Raw genomic sequence first — 16,668 nt, 5'->3', positions numbered from 1 at the left:
TTATAGCTAAACTAACTATTTTCATACAAAATTCATTTTGGAAGCAGTATTTTGTGGAACTAAAAATTTTTAAAATGTTTTCAATTTAATATATAGAGTACCAAAAATAGTTATTTCTCACATCAAAAGCGGTAACCAATATAGATAAAAAAAAGGAAATTTATGAATATTTCTAACCGAAACACTATTAATAAATTAAACAAAGAGTGTTAAAAATTGATGAAAATTTATTAAAAATAAAAATCTTCTTACAAAGATAACCAAAAGTTAAACACGAACCACGCAAGCGCAAAATATTTTAAAATTCAAAATCACATTTTTTTTAAATTTTAGTCATAAACATAGGATTTGTTTTATTTTTCAATCCGGTATTTAAAATTAGAGATTTGTAAATTATTTGTAATTAAAATTTTGGGAATTACAAAATAAAACAAAATTTTATTTAAATGTTAATTCAATTACTTTTTATGTTAATTCAATTGTATTTTTAATGAATTAATTGTAAGCCTGTTTTCAGGGCAGTGGATATTGGTGATCATGGTTCTCTCTCCAATTTTAAGCATCAATAAACAATATGCATTTATACCTATATTATCCATCTGCTTAATACATTTCCATCGTTACTTACACATCTTTTATTATCGTAATAAAAGATACACAATGAATAATTGGGAGTAATTTATTTACATTCAAATATTAAGCAAAAAATATAATTTTCGTTCATTCAGTAATTTAAAGTTTTAGAAGAAGATGATGAATCCGAAGAATGATCAAAATCTTTTTTAGCATATGAATAATTTTCTGCACTTATTGCACTTATTGTTGGATAAGCAACATTTTCTATTTTTTGGAATTTCGCATTATCTTTGGTACTGCATTGCGGCAGGTCTAGCTTTGCGTAATATAATTCATAACTGGAGCAAGCAGTTGAAGATGTAGGCGTGGTAATATGCGGTGTTTTATTTTCGTTTATACAGTTCGGAAGCCCATTATCGCTTTCTCTATTATCTATGATGGTCAAAAATGTGGGAGAATCGTTGAATCGAGCGACTGATGAAAGTTTGTTGGCGTTGGTCAATGGTGCTAATGGCAAGGAAGGTACGTTTGATGAAACAGAATATTTCTCATTTATTCCTGCTAATGGCAATTTTCGCTCTCTGTTAGAAGAGGATCCTGTTTCTTTACAGCTGTAATTTTTACCACGTATGTTGTCTAGCAATGAACATATCGTACTATATTCCTAATGGAATATGTTTTTTGTAGTTTTAATAATTTTCTCAGTATCAATCATAGAAATACTTTTTTTAGTTTCGATTTCATTAATTGTTTTTGAAGTTGGTTGAACTGAAAGTTGGGAATATATACACGAAAGATAAGTAATTTCCTCTGATTTCGAAGTACTATCAAGTTTTTCTTCTTCCAAATGGTGATTTCGATTTTCTTCATGTAATACAAAATCAAGTTCTTTAGTAGGCATACACAACTGATTTTGTTTACTGTTTGTGAGTTTTTCCTTAAATAGATAGTTTCCGTGGGAATAGATTTGTACTTCCTTTCTTTTTACGCATGATGTAGATGTAATGTCACTTGCTTTTGTTGTGTCGGAAAAGCTTTCGTTTGAATGTGACAGGGAAATCTTGTGCATGGAACATATTTCTTGATTCAAAGGCTTCATTTCCAAGTATCCACTTTCTTCATGATTTATTTTTTTAAGCGAAAATGTTTGTAACATATCACTAATAGGTTTTGATGTCTGATAGCCCTTTACTTCGTTTAACGATACATCAGAACAATTTCCACTGCCAGGTACAGCTTTTCCATCCTTTTCGAAAAATCAATTTCCATTAGATCACTCATACAATCCACAGATACTTGACTGTTTTGGACCAATATAGGAGCACTCGTTGACTTTTTATCACAATTCGTATTTAATCCAAATTTATAACCAGTATCGTCAGCCCCAAAATTTAAACTATTATTAAAGTTATGTTCACATTTTCGAGAACTACTGTTTAGAGTATTTGGCAGCATTGATCAAATTTGTAAAATTAAACATAAAAAAAAAATAGAAAACAATAAAGTTCATTAAAATTTATTTAGCAGATTTGATTAATTTGTACGTTTCTACAAAATCGTTTGCGTTAAATGCCCAAGTTTTCGAATTGATTAATATTGGCGTCTTTAGAGGGTATGAATTTTATGAAACTAGAACTTTTACAAACTATCTACTTATGAGAAGAGTTTGTGCTGATTCACACACGAATCTTTTGATGCCGCAACTCCTAGTTTGTTAGCGAGGGCGCGAAGAGAAAAGGCGAGGGCACCGAGTTATGATATTGTTTGTAACAGTTTGCTGTTACGTAGTTCGGTATTCCGTTTAATTTTGAAATTCTTTCCATCGTTGCAATTTCGTTCGGTTTCAAATAAATATTTAAAATGTGTTACCGATATTCCGCTAGATCACCAATTGATTCCTCTACTTGTTTATTTGAAAGAATTCAACGACGTTTGGATTGATCCACTTACTATGTATCTCGCCAAGTAAGTGGACTAAACAACACGGCTTCAACGAAGAATATGTTTGGAATATAGCTTTGTTCACCCTTCGAAAGAAATTACAAGATATTAACACAAGCACTTATTCCGAATAGCCCTCAGGTAATTTACACTCATACGCAATAGAATCAAAGCTGTGCCCTCAGACTCTTTGATTCATTTTAGCAGATAGAGCTGCAAAACAATCGATGGGACTATCGATAGTTTTATTTTCGTCTCACTATTGATAGTTTATTTTGACTATCGATGTTTTGTGTAGTTAAGGCAGATTTACCAACAATTTTCATAAAATTAAAAAAATCTCACTTAATAAAGCTACTTAATGATATAATCTGGTAATACCAAATGAAAATTCTAATTTAGAGAACATCCCAGCAAGTCACGACTACGGAAACTCAATACATTAAAGGAATTATCGAGGAAACTAACACATAAGCCCAATACATAAGAAAGAGATGAATGATCACACGTACATAAGAGTTTCAATTAGAAATGTCAATTGGGCCTTAAGAAACTCATAGAAACTTTAACAGGAATCTCTTATGGAGCTGTTGGGTAATTAGTCGGTGATTTAACAGACTGGTGGCTTGCAGGGCTGGTAGCCTCGAGTTGCGCGAGTTGCCATCTAAACTTCCTTCGAGATGCTATCACAGAAGTCACCACGAATCGGTGCACTGGGATATTCGAATCAGTCTACGGACACAACGGACGGTTATGTGACGAATGAACATAATTAGGAACTACCGTTAAAACAAGAGAATGACAAAAACTACGTTTAGAACGGCGAAGCGGCGGACCGTATGAGTCAGTCGTGTATTAGTATTGATAACTTGCGCATTTGGTTTCAAATTCGTCACTACAGAAATTCCCTAAAATCATATATAAATTACATGCCAACAATTAAAGTTCAAAAGGAATGACATAAGAACTCTAGTATGAGTACTAATGCCAAAGACAGGCATATAGTCAGGGCTGCAACCCATTCCACAACTCGATGCGGTTCGATTCAGTGGTTCGAACCACTAAGAACAAACTTGTACCGGTTCAAGAACCTATTTATAAGTGTCTCTGAACCGCGGTTCGGTGCAAATGGTTCAATATTTTATACTAACTGATGTAAAAAAAATGTTTGTGCATATATGTATGTATGTACGAAAAAAGGCTTTGAAGTTGAGATCAAATTCATGTATTCATTTCATATTCAAATTCATGAATTCATTTACCACTATTAGTGTGAAAGATACAATAAGTTGTTATAATATATATATACATATTTATCATATCAGTATTGACATTTACTATTATATAATTACACATACTTTTATTGGATGGAATTTATACTTAAAGAAGTGACATACCTGAGGTCAATACAGCAAACGGCTACAAGCATATTACTTCGATTTACATTTTTAATAAGATATTTTATAAATCGCAAGAATAACTAATCGTACGATTTCTTGATTACTCAGTATATAAGTTTATTAAAAAAATCTTCGTCTATACTTGCTCTTAAATCTGATAAAATAAATTGTATAGTTGAAAATGCTCTTTCGACCGACACTTGTGTTGCAGGAGCACCTAACGCGATCACGGCTAAACTCTTTAACTTTTTCTCTGTATAGTTTTGCCGAAATTGCAAAATATCTGCAAGTGGTAAAAGATGTTAAATATTGTCAAAACAATTAATTATGTTCACAATCGTTTTTCTAGTTGGTAAAGTTTCCTTTTTATTCAATTGTTCAAGTATGGATTCCAGTTCCTAAATATTGTATTTTAGATTTGAGATCGAAAATTTTAATCAAATGTTTTTTTGCAAAATCTTTTTTCTGAGTCTTATAATAAAATCTGATACCTGGGATCTAAATAAACGACAGCTAAAGCACTAGAATTAGTTAATTAATATTCCCCTCGTTCTGTTAATGCAGTCAGAAACTTGCGACTTAACCACCCAACGTTTTTTTCATGTTGTATTATTTGTTTTCTAGTCGTAACAGATTCAACAAGGTATGTATGTCTAAGCTTTTTTACTACGGATTTCACTTTGCTGCGGATTTCATCTATTTCCTTTAGGAAATCTGACACTGCTCAATTTGGGGTATGTGCAGCACACCTAATGAAACTTATGGAGTTATGATATAAAAAGTTGCCTCAAATTCTTCAAACGTGGAATTTGGAATGGTTGCGCCGGAAATTTGTCCACTGTTTCCATCGTCGTCATCTCCGTCATCCATGTCAAAATCTAAATTTACAAATAATTTTTAGCTAATTATAAATATATTAATAAGAACCAAGACATATATTTTTAGTTACCTTGTGAATGCGTGACTTCATTTCCTTCTTCTTCAGTATACCAGCCGTTGACTTTGATGGAAGTTTTGAACATTTTTATTAAGGAAGTTTTAGACACATATCATATTCGCCGCATTGTCGACAGTTATGGAGTAACTTCTGTCTATATTTATTTCATATGATTTTAAAACTATTATTATTATATTCGACAAGTTCAAGCCGGTGTGCTTTTTTTCCCAAATATTTCTTTTATTGACAGAGTGTGTATTAGCAAATCGCCATTTTCAATGTATTGTGCATTTATTCCTATTATGAACCTAATCGACTAACACAGTCCACTTTTATGGAAAGTAGACTGCAGTAAGAAAAGACAATAGAACATACATATATTGATTCGGGGTAAGCTTTAAAGTTGTTGGTACAGGACATACTATAAAGCTACACTTTACGCGTCAAAAGGCAAGTGTGGCGGAGGGCACACCTGGTGCGTACCCTCCAACGTGTCTAATTGTAGCTTTATATGTACATATATTAAAATCAAACTACTGGTTCTGCGTGGAAACTGTAATTTACCGATAATCAAGTGTAGATGTCATTGAAGAGCGCAGCTTAGCTGCCCTTTTTACGAAACCCGCTGTCTTTCATAAGTTTAAGTGGAGGACCATTTTTTGTGACTAGTAGCTGTGTAACCGTAGCTGACGATGGTTTGTTCGGAATGTATTGTACTTCGCAATATTATTCTGGTTGGAATTTCTTGCGTTTTTTTTCAGTAATTTCGCCAATAATTTTCTCGAAAATGTCAGTGTTTTTTTATGTGTCTCATAAAAGTTTCAGAGTGCTTTCGCCTCATTTTTAATTTATAATATTTACACTGACTTGTGTTAGACTTATTGTCATAAACAAAGCTTTCATGTACTATTTATCAGGGCTATTAAACGGAGAAGAGGTGTTTAGGGAAATTATAGCTAAACTAACTATTTTCATACAAAATTCATTTTGGAAGCAGTATTTTGTAGAACTAAAAATTTTTAAAATGTTTCCAATTTAAAATATAGAGTACCAAAAATAGTTATTTTTCACATCAAAAGCGGTAATCAATATAGATAAAAAAAGGAACTTTTTGAATATTTCTAACCGAAACACTATTAATAAATTGAACAAAGAATGTTAAAAATTGATGAAAATTTATTAAAAATAAAAATCTTCTTACAAAGATAACCAAAAGTAAAACACGAACCACGCAAGCGCAAAATATTTTAAAATTCAAAATAACATTTTTTTTTAATTTTTAGTCATAAACATAGGATTTGTTTTATTTTTCAATCCGGTATTTAATATTAGAGATTTGTAAATTATTTGTAATTAAAATTTTGGGAATTACAAAATAAAAAAAAATTTAATTTAAATGTTAATTCAATTACTTTTTATGTTAATTCAATTGTATTTTTAATGAATTAATTGTAAGCCTGTTTTCAGGGCAGTGGATATTGGTGATCATGGTTCTCTCTAAAATTTTAAGCATCAATAAACAATATGCATTTATATATTATCCATCTGCTTAATACATTTCCATAGTTACTTACACATCTTTTATTATCGTAATAAAAGATACACAATGAATAATTGGGAGTAATTTATTTACATTCAAATATTAAGCAAAAAATATAATTTTCGTTGGATCAGTAATTTAAAGTTTTAGAAGAATGATCAAAATCTATTTTAGCATATGAATCATTTTCTGCACTTATTGCACTTATTGTTGGAGAAGCAACATTTTCAATTTTTTGGAATTTCGCATTATCTTTGGTACTGCATTGCGGCAGGTCTAGCTTTGCGTAATATAATTCATAACTGGAGCAAGCAATTGAAGATGTAGGCGTGGTAATATGCGGTGTTTTATTTTCGTTTATACAGTTCGGAAGCCCATGATCGCTTTCTATATTATCTATGATGGTCAAAAATGTAGGAGATCCGTTGAATCGAGCGACTGATGAAAGTTTGTTGGCGTTGGTCAATGGTGCTATAGGCAAGGAAGGCACGTTTGATGAAACAATATTTCTCATTTATTCCTGCTAATGGCAATTTTCGCTCTCTGTTAGAAGAGGATTCTGTTTCTTTACAGCTGCAATTTTTACCATGTATGTTGTCTAGCAATGAACATATCGTACTATATTCCTCATGGAATATGTTTTTTGTAGTTTTAATAATTTTCTCAGTATCAATCATAGAAATACTTTTTTTAGTTTCGGTTTCATTAATTGTTTTTGAAGTTGGTTGAACTGAAAATTGGGAATATAGGTATACACGAAAGATAAGTAATTTCCTCAGAGTTCGAAGTACTATCAAGTTTTACTTCTTCCAAATGGTGATTTCGATTTTCTTCATGTAATACAAAATCAAGTTCTTTAGTAGGCATACACAACTGATTTTGTTTACTGTTTGTGAGTTTTTCCTCAAATAGATAGTTTCCGTGGGAATATATTTGTACTTCCTTTCTTTTTACGCATGATGTAGATGTAATGTCACTTGCTTTTGTTGTGTCGGAAAAGCTTTCGTTTGAATGTGACAGGGAAATCTTGTGCATGGGACATATTTCTTGATTCAAAGGCTTCATTTCCAAGTATCCACTTTCTTCATGATTTATTTTTTTAAGCGAAAACATTTCACTAACAGGTTTTGATGTCTGATAACCCTTTACTTCGTTTAACGATACATCAGAACACTTTCCACTGACAGGTACAGCTTTTCCATTTGTTTTATGGATAGTACTTTTCGAAAAATCAATTTCCATTAGATCACTCATACAATCCACAGATACTTGACTATTTTGGACCAGTATAGGAGCACTCGTTGACTTTTTATCACAATTCGTATTTAATCCCAATTTATAACCAGTATCGTCAGCCCCAAAATTTAAACTATTGTTACTAATACAACTCTGATTAAAGCAGGATCTGGGAAATAAAACAGCACGCTGTAAGTCACATTTAGGAATTTTCGCCCGAGATCCAACTGAAAACGCTCGGACTCGGATAGCGTTTTTGTCATGTAAAATCTCGTTCGAATTTCCCGATCGTTTGATTTTGTTTCTGTCTATCTTACTTCCAATTGAATACGATCGTTTAGGACGTTGCTCACTGTAAAATCAACAAATTTATTATATCAATATTTTGAAAATTTTAACAAAATTATATACTGTATTATTCCAAAAAAAAATAAGCAAAAATTGCAATTTAATATCCCTATTGTGGAAAGGTATCGTGTATACATATTTTTCTGGCGATTATAACAGAAATTTTCTTTGCGTGATTATACTCGGAACCGCTGATATTAAAAGTTATGTTCACATTTTCGAGAACTACTGTTTAGAGTATTTGGCAGCATTGATCAAATTTGTAAAATTAAACATAAAAAAAAATATAAAACAATAAAGTTCATTAAAATTTATTTAGTAGATTTGATTAATTTATACGTTTCTACAAAATCTTTTGCGTTAAATGCCCAAGTTTTCGAATTGATTAATATTGGCATCTTTAGAGGGTATGAATTTTTTGAAAGTAGAACTTTTTACAAACTATCAACTTATGAGAAGATTTTGTGCTGATTCACACACGAATCTTTTGATGCCGCAACTCGTAGTTTGTTAGCGAGGGCGCGAAGAGAAAAGGCGAGGGCACCGAGTTATGATATTGTTTGTAACAGTTTGCTGTTACGTAGTTCGGTATTCCGTTTAATTTTGAAATTCTTTCCATCATTGCAATTTCGTTCGGTTTCAAATAAATATTTAAAATGTGTTACCGATATTCCGCTAGATCACCAATTGATTCCTCTACTTGTTTATTTGAAAGACTTCAACGACGTTTGGATTGATTCACTTACTATGTATCTCGCCAAGTACAATAAGTGGACTAAACAACACGGCTTTAACGAAGAATATGTTTGGAATATAGCTTTGTTCACCCTTCGGAAGAAATTAAAAGATATTAACACAAGCATTTATTCCGAATAGCCCTCAGGTTATTTACACTCATACGCAATAGAATCAAAGCTGTGCCCTCAGACTCTTTGATTCATTCTAGCAGATAGAGGGGCAACACAATCGATGGTACTATCGATAGTTTTATTTTCGTCTCACTATTGATAGTTTATTTTGACTATCGATGTTTTGTGAGGTTAAGGGCAGATTTACCAACAATTTTCATAAAAATACAAAATCTCACTCAATAAAGCTACTTAATGATATAGTCTGGTAATCTCAAATGAAAATTCTAATTTTGGATAACATCCCAGCAAGTCAGGGCTACGGAAACTCAATACATTAAAGGAATTATCGAGGAAACTAACACATAAGCCCAATGCATAAGAAAGAGATGAATGATCACACGTACATAAGAGTTTCAATTAGAAATGTCAATTGGGCCTTAAAAAACTCATAGAAACTTTAACAGGAATCTCTTATGGAGCTGTTGGGTAATTAGTCGGTGATTTAACAGACTGGTGGCTTGCAGGGCTGGTAGCCTCGAGTTGCCATCTCAACTTCCTTTGAGATGCTATCACAGAAGTCACCACGAATCGGTGCACTGGGATATTCGAATCAGTCTACAGACACAACGGACGCTTGTGTGACGAATGAACATAATTAGGAACTACCGTTAAAACAATAGAATGACATAAACTACGTTTAGAACGGCGAAGTGGCGGACCGTATGAGTCAGTCGTGTACAGGGATAATGGGATGCACAACTCTTTCCAGTGTGAGAGCGCCTCAAAATTAGCGTTTTTTATAACATTTTCCATTGTAGCCAGATCGTACAAAATAATAATTTTTGGGAATTTAAATTAAAATACCCATCATTTATTAAGATTAAATATTATTATACATGTATCCGTTAAACATATGCAGAAACTTTTTATACTCTTTTTTTTGTGATTTTGTGATTTATTAAACAATTGATTTTTGAACTTTCAATACGTAATCAAAAGAATAAATGTATTAGCTCTCAATTAATAAATGTTTTTAAAAATTTTCAATTGAAAATCAATACCACTTAGCATGACATCACAAAAGATATCATCACATACATTTCAATTTCGCGTTTTCTTTCATTTTCATTGTTTTCCAATTTTTGTTAGTGATCTTCAACAGCAGCACAAATCTCTCTGTTTACATATTTTTCTGTAGGATTTTAATCTGGCCGTCCCTCTTTTTCCAATTGCTAAACGTCAGACCTACTGAACTTTGACAGTTGCTTGAGTTCAGTAGGTTTTGACGTTTATCAATTGCGCTCTCATTTCCAGTGAGAGACGAGTTGGGCATCCCATTATCCCTGGTCGTGTATTAGTATTGATAACTTGCGCATTTGGTTTCAAATTCGTCACTACAGAAATTCGCTAAAATCATATATAAATTACATGCCAACAATTAAAGTTCAAAAGGAATGACATAAGAACTCCAGTATGAGTACTAATGCCAAAAACAAACATATAGTCAGGGCTGCAACCCATTCCAAAACTCGATGCGGTTCGGTTCAGTAGTTCGAACCACTAAGAAAAAACTTGTACCGGTTCAACAACCTGTTCATAAGTGTCTCTGAACCGCGGTTCGGTTCAAATGGTTCAATATTTTATACTAACTGATGTAAAAAAAATTATTGTGCATATACCTATGTATGTATGTACGAAAAAAGGCTTTGAAGTTGAGATCAAATTCATGTATTCATTTCATATTCAAATTCATGAATTCATTTACCACTATTAGTGTGAAAGATACAATAAGTTGTTATAATATATATATACATATTTATCATATCAGTATTGACATTTACTATTATATAATTACACATACTTTTATTGGATGGAATTTATACTTAAAGAAGTGACATATCTGAGGTCAATACAGCAAACGGCTACAAGCATATTACTTCGATTTACATTTTTATACTCTAGAAACCTGTTGCTACAGAGTATAATAGTTTTGTTCACCTAACGGTTGTTTGTATCACCTAAAACTATTCGAGTTAGATATAGGGTTATATATATATAAATGCTCAGGATGAAGAGACGAGTTGAAATCCGGGTGACTGTCTGTCCGTCCGTCCGTCTGTCCGTCCGTGCAAGCTCTAACTTGAGTAAAAATTGAGATATCTTTATGAAACTTGGTAGACATGTTTCTTGGTACCGTGAGAAGGTTGACGTTGCAGATGGGCGTAATCGGACCACTGCCACGCCCAAAAAACGCCATTAATCAAAAACAAATAAATTGCCATAAATAAGCTCCGCAATAAGATACAAGACTGTTATTTGGTACACAGGATCAGATTAGGGAGGGGAATCTGCAGTTAAAAATATTTGTCTAAAAGTGGGCGTGGTCCCGCCTCTAACAGGTTTAATGTGCATATCTCCTAAACCGCTAATGCTATAATAACAAAATTCACTGGAAGCAAATGTTTTTAGAACCTCTACCTACAGTGTGAAAATAGTTGAAATCGAGTGGCAACTCCGCCCACTCCCCATATAACGGTACTGTTAAAAACTACTAAAACCGCGATAAATCAAGCACTAAACACGCCAGAGACATTAAATTTTATCTCTGGGATGGTTTGAGATGAGTTTATAGGAAAACCCATATCTTGGGATCTGCTTAACCGATTTCAACCAAATTCGGTGCATAACGTTCTTTTCATATTTCTATATTATATTGCGAAATTCTATATTATATGCTAAATCGGACTACAACCACGCCTATTTCCCATATAACACCATTTTCAATTCCATCTGATTCTTTCACTTTCCAATATGCATATCAAGCAATAATGATTATATCGGGGTGAAAATGGTCTAAATCGAACCAAAACTGTTCAAGCCCCTAGGTACTACATATGTGGACCCCAGTGCCTATAGTTGACCTTCTACCGAAAATATCAGCCAATCCACAAAGAAATCTCAAACGAGTATACCATTTGACTTTGCGAGAGTATAAAATGTTCGGTTACATCCGAACTTAGCCCTTCCTTACTTGTTAAAGCTATGTTTGTTTCCAAACGCCTCCCATATTGTCAGATTTTCTCCAAAGGAAATAGGAGCCAACGTGAACAAGGTCTTTGCTTCCAATATTAATCGTGTCTAATTCATTTTACTTTTCCCATATATTTTGGGATTTCTTCATATTTTGCAATAATGTTTTGATCTACAAAACAAATAGACGTATATCATAAATCACTTGTATGAATGCTCGGTACATTTGATGTATGTATAACATTAACTGCATATAACTTTTGATGCAAAGTTTTCATGAAAAAATATTAACAAAACCATTTCTGTAGTACGGAAAATTTTAAATGGGAATATCACTTTTTAAAAGTTGTAGATTTTCTTGCTTAATGCAAAATATCAAAAAATCCCATGTTTAAATGGCATAAGTAATATAATGTAAACTGAAAATAAAGAGATTGTTTACTTTAGATCCTTTTTAGGGTACTAACTGAAACTTCAGGGGGCGTTTGCAGAAAAAACAATCAACAAGGGAATTAAAGGACATATTAATCAATATATACATATATCGCTCAGCCACAGCTGGTGTTTTACGTGCATATATATCTTTTGTTAATATAATTGCTCTTGTTCGCGATACTATTATCGACGCTTCAGCTGTCATTTTACGGTTGCGCGATCCTGTTGCCAGTGACAATTTTCAATTTATTTGAATCCAAAATTCGCGAAAATTGGCGAAATGAGACTACATACACGTGTACTTCTTATATAAAACAATTTTAAATTACATATGATTTTTTCACTTTCCAGTATAAAAATTAAGCACCAATAAATGTATCCGGATAAAACTTTGAACAAATACTTCCTTTGAATTGTACCAGCTAATGAACAAGTTTTTTAACTTCCGGCTGATTTTACACCGCAAATATCGATCAATATGTGAGTTAAGTTAATTAAATTTAAGAAGTGTATTTTAATAACAATGTATCTTTGCGAATAAAATGGATAAAGTCGGATGAAAACTTGCCCTAGCCGCCATATAATTATTATCAGGATTTAAAAACATCCGGTTGACTTTATCCCATATATTGGTGATGGTATGTGAGGTACCTTAATGGAACTTAGAGACCGCCTTTTTCTGTTAATAATATGTGTTAATGGAAAAAATAGATAAAATCGGCTTAACACTATCCCTATTGTATATACCTAATGTAAGATATTCAAAATTCCGGTTGGATTTATGCCGTATATATAATGACATCCGTTATCCTAACAAACTCTATACTGATTTTGTGTATGAGTTTTGTGTTAATATTTTGCTTGAAAATATGGTATTGAATACACCAGTGCCAATGTCTTCAACCCGTTTATGTGGTCAAAAAGTGTGATATTTGAATAAATTTAAGTGGACAAGCTTTTTGAAAATTTTGTGGTTTATGAATTAAAATGATCTAAGCCTTGGTCCAAAACTCGTATCCTTAATACAATCAATTCCGATTCTCTGGTTGACTTTTTGCACATCAACGCAATATAACGAAACTCCCATAATAAGAAAACATTAGTTATTTGTAAAGCCAACTCAAAAATCAAAAAAGCCGTCAAGTTAATATACATATTTCCCGAGATTCTCCACAGAATGTCTTATCTGCATTCTTAAAAGTTATTAATGTTGGGTGAAACAACTATGAAAAATTCTATCTTAAACCAGAAATATGGTTTTACGAAATAAATGAAGAAAGCAATTGTTAATACAGTAACAATAATAAGGCTATTTATCCCCTGGAGCCCGAAAACTACTAGCAACTGCGCATAAAGATAATATATAGACATATACACGACTTGCCATTAGACGTCATTTTCGAACGTTGGCTCGTTAAACTTTTACACCTTTATAAAATTTAAATTGGTTTTCATATGTTGTATTTTATCTAGCTCTGCTGCTATGCTTGAGTTGAAGGCGAATTGAGTAAAGACCTAACTTCCGACCTTTCAATCATCCGTTTGGTATAATAGGTGCCAGAGATTTTACAGTTTTACTGGCTGGCTGGAGTGGAATGCTTACTGCAAAGTATATCGATATATTTGCTGCGTTTTCTTCCATTCTCACATTTTACCACACTGCTCCCCTTCTTTAAGATGGTTTCTCCTTTTTTATACTCTCGCAACCTGTTGCTACAGAGTATAATAGTTTTGTTCACCTAACGGTTGTTTGTATCACCTAAAACTAATCGAGTTAGATATAGGGTTATTTATATATAAATGATCAGGATGAAGAGACGAGTTGAAATCCGGGTGACTGTCTGTCCGTCCGTTTGTCTCTGCGTCCGTGCAAGCTTTAACTTGAGTAAAAATTGAGATATCTTTATGAAACTTGGTAGACATGTTTCTTGGTACCGGGAGACGGTTGGTATTGCAGATGGGCGTAATCGGACCACTGCCACGCCCACAAAACACCATTAATCAAAAACAAATAAATTGCCATAACTAAGCTCCGCAATAAGATACAAGACTGTTGTTTGGTACAGGATCATATTAGGGAGGGGCATCTGCAGTAAAAAAAATTTTTTTAAAGTGGGCGTGGTCCCGCCTCTAATAAGTTTAATGTGCATAACTCCTAAACCGCTAACGCTATAATAACAAAATTCACTGAGAGCAAATGCTTTCAAAACCTCTACCTACAGTGTGAAAATAGTTGAAATCGGGTGGCAACTCCGCCCACTCCCCATATAACGGTACTGTTAAAAACTACCAAAAGCGCGATAAATCAAGCACTAAACACGCCAGAGACATTAAATTTTATCTCTGGGATGGTATGAGATGACTTTATAGGAAAACCCATATTTTGAGATCTGCTTAACCAATTTTCACCAAATTCGGTGCATCACGTTCTTTTCATATTTCTATGTTATAGTGCGAATATGGGCTAAATCGGACTACAACCACGTCTATTTCCCATATAACACCATTTTCAATTCCATCTGATTCTTTCACTTTCCAATATGCATATCAAGCAACAATGATTATATCGGGGTAAAACCTTTCGTGAATAATACGTTTAAAGTATGCCACCTTGTGACCAAAAATTGTCTAAATCGAACCAAGACTGTTCAAGCCCCTAAGTACTATATATGTGGACCCCAGTGCCTATAGTTGACCTTCTACCGAAAATATCAGTCAATCCACAAAGAAATCTCAAACGAGTATACCATTTGACTTTGCGAGAGTATAAAATGTTCGGTTACATCCGAACTTAGCCCTTCCTTCCTTGTTAATAAGATATTTTATAAATCGCAAGAATAACTAATCGTACGATTTCTTGATTACTCAGTATATAAGTTTATTAAGAGAATGTATTCTAATAAGTCTTCGTCTATACTTGCTCTTAAATCTGATAAAATAAATTGTATAGTTGAAAATGCTCTTTCGACCGACACTTGTGTTGCAGGAGCACCTAACGCGATCTCGGCTAAACTCTTTCACTTTTTCTCTGTATAGTTTTGCCGAAATTGCAAAATATCTGCAAGTGGTAAAATATGTTAAATATTGTCAAAACAATTAATTATGTTTACAATCGTTTTTCTGAGATCGAAAATTTTAATCAAATGTTTTTTTGCAAAATCTTTTTTCTGAGTCTTATAATAAAATCTGATACCTGGGGTCTAAATAAACGACAGCTAAAGCACTAGAATTAGTTAATTAATATTCCCCTCGTTCTGTTAATGCAGTCAGAAACTTGCGACTTAACCACCCAACGTTTTTTTCATGTTGTATCGATCGAGTAACGCATTCAATAACTGGCTTAGTTGTTTTCTAGTCGTAACAGATTCAACAAGGTATGTATGTCTAAGCTTTTTTACTACGGATTTCACTTTGCTGCGGATTTCATCTATTTCCTTTAGGAAATCTGACACTGCTCAATTTGGGGTATGTGCAGCACACCTAATGACACTTATGGAGTTATGATATAAAAAGTTGCCTCAAATTCTTCAAACGTGGAATTTGGAATGGTTGCGCCGGAAATTTGTCCACTGTTTCCATCGTCGTCATCTCCGTCATCCATGTCAAAATCTAAATCTACAAATAATTTTTAGCTAATTATAAATATATTAATAAGATCCAAGACATATATTTTTAGTTACCTTGTGAATGCGTGACTTCATTTCCTTCTTCTTCAGTATACCAGCCGTTGACTTTGATGGAAGTTTTGAACATTTTTATTAAGAAAGTTTTAGACACATATCATATTCGCTGCATTGTCGACAGTTATGGAGTAACTTCTGTCTATATTTATTTCGTATGATTTTAAAACTTCTATTATTATATTCGACAAGTTCAAGCCGGTGTGCTTTCTTTCCCAAATATTTCTTTTATTGACAGAGTGTGTATTAGCAAATCGCCATTTTCAATGTATTGTGCATTTATTCCTATTATGAACCTAATCGACTAACACAGTCCACTTTTATGGAAAGTAGACTGCAGTAAGAAAAGACAATAGAACATACATATATTGATTCGGGGTAAGCTTTAAAGTTGTTGGTACAGGACATACTATAAAGCTACAATTTACGCGTCAAAAGGCAAGTGCGTACCCTCCAACGTGTCTAATTGTAGCTTTATATGTACACACGTTAAAATCAAACTATTGGTTCTGATTGGAGAGAAACTGTAACTTACCAATAATTAAGTGTAGATGTCATTGAAGAGCGCAGCTTAGCTGCCCTTTTTACGAAACCCGCTGTCTTTTATAAGTTTAAGTGGAGGACCATTTTTTGTGACTAGTAGCTGTTTGTGACTAGTAGCTGTGTAACTGTAGCTGACGATGGTTTGTTCACA

At 33.0% G+C, this 16,668-nt stretch overlaps 3 long non-coding RNA genes and 1 pseudogene across 3 annotated transcripts; all 4 read right to left on the bottom strand.

Moving 5' to 3' along the window:
- Positions 1 to 209: 209 nt before the first annotated feature.
- Positions 210 to 1,971, bottom strand: LOC138856231 (insulin receptor substrate 1-like; annotated as a pseudogene).
- Positions 1,972 to 4,242: 2,271 nt separating this feature from the next.
- Positions 4,243 to 5,193, bottom strand: LOC138856232 (uncharacterized). The gene is made up of 2 exons (XR_011395353.1): positions 4,867 to 5,193; positions 4,243 to 4,795 (listed from the first exon to the last, which is right to left on the bottom strand). It is a non-coding gene; the product is annotated as an uncharacterized lncRNA (long non-coding RNA).
- A 1,268-nt stretch (positions 5,194 to 6,461) lies between these two features.
- LOC118683397 (uncharacterized) lies at positions 6,462 to 9,023 on the bottom strand. The gene is made up of 2 exons (XR_011395354.1): positions 8,644 to 9,023; positions 6,462 to 7,982 (listed from the first exon to the last, which is right to left on the bottom strand). It is a non-coding gene; the product is annotated as an uncharacterized lncRNA (long non-coding RNA).
- Positions 9,024 to 15,659: 6,636 nt separating this feature from the next.
- On the bottom strand, positions 15,660 to 16,278 carry LOC138856230 (uncharacterized). Its single transcript, XR_011395352.1, has 2 exons — positions 15,975 to 16,278; positions 15,660 to 15,903 (listed from the first exon to the last, which is right to left on the bottom strand). It is a non-coding gene; the product is annotated as an uncharacterized lncRNA (long non-coding RNA).
- Positions 16,279 to 16,668: the final 390 nt, after the last annotated feature.

The sequence above is a fragment of the Bactrocera oleae genome, chromosome 3 (genome assembly GCF_042242935.1).
Source record: "Bactrocera oleae isolate idBacOlea1 chromosome 3, idBacOlea1, whole genome shotgun sequence".
Classification (NCBI taxonomy): domain Eukaryota; kingdom Metazoa; phylum Arthropoda; class Insecta; order Diptera; family Tephritidae; genus Bactrocera; species Bactrocera oleae.
Note: the sequence above shows the minus strand (reverse complement) of the source record. Positions and strands in the feature narration are given on the sequence as shown.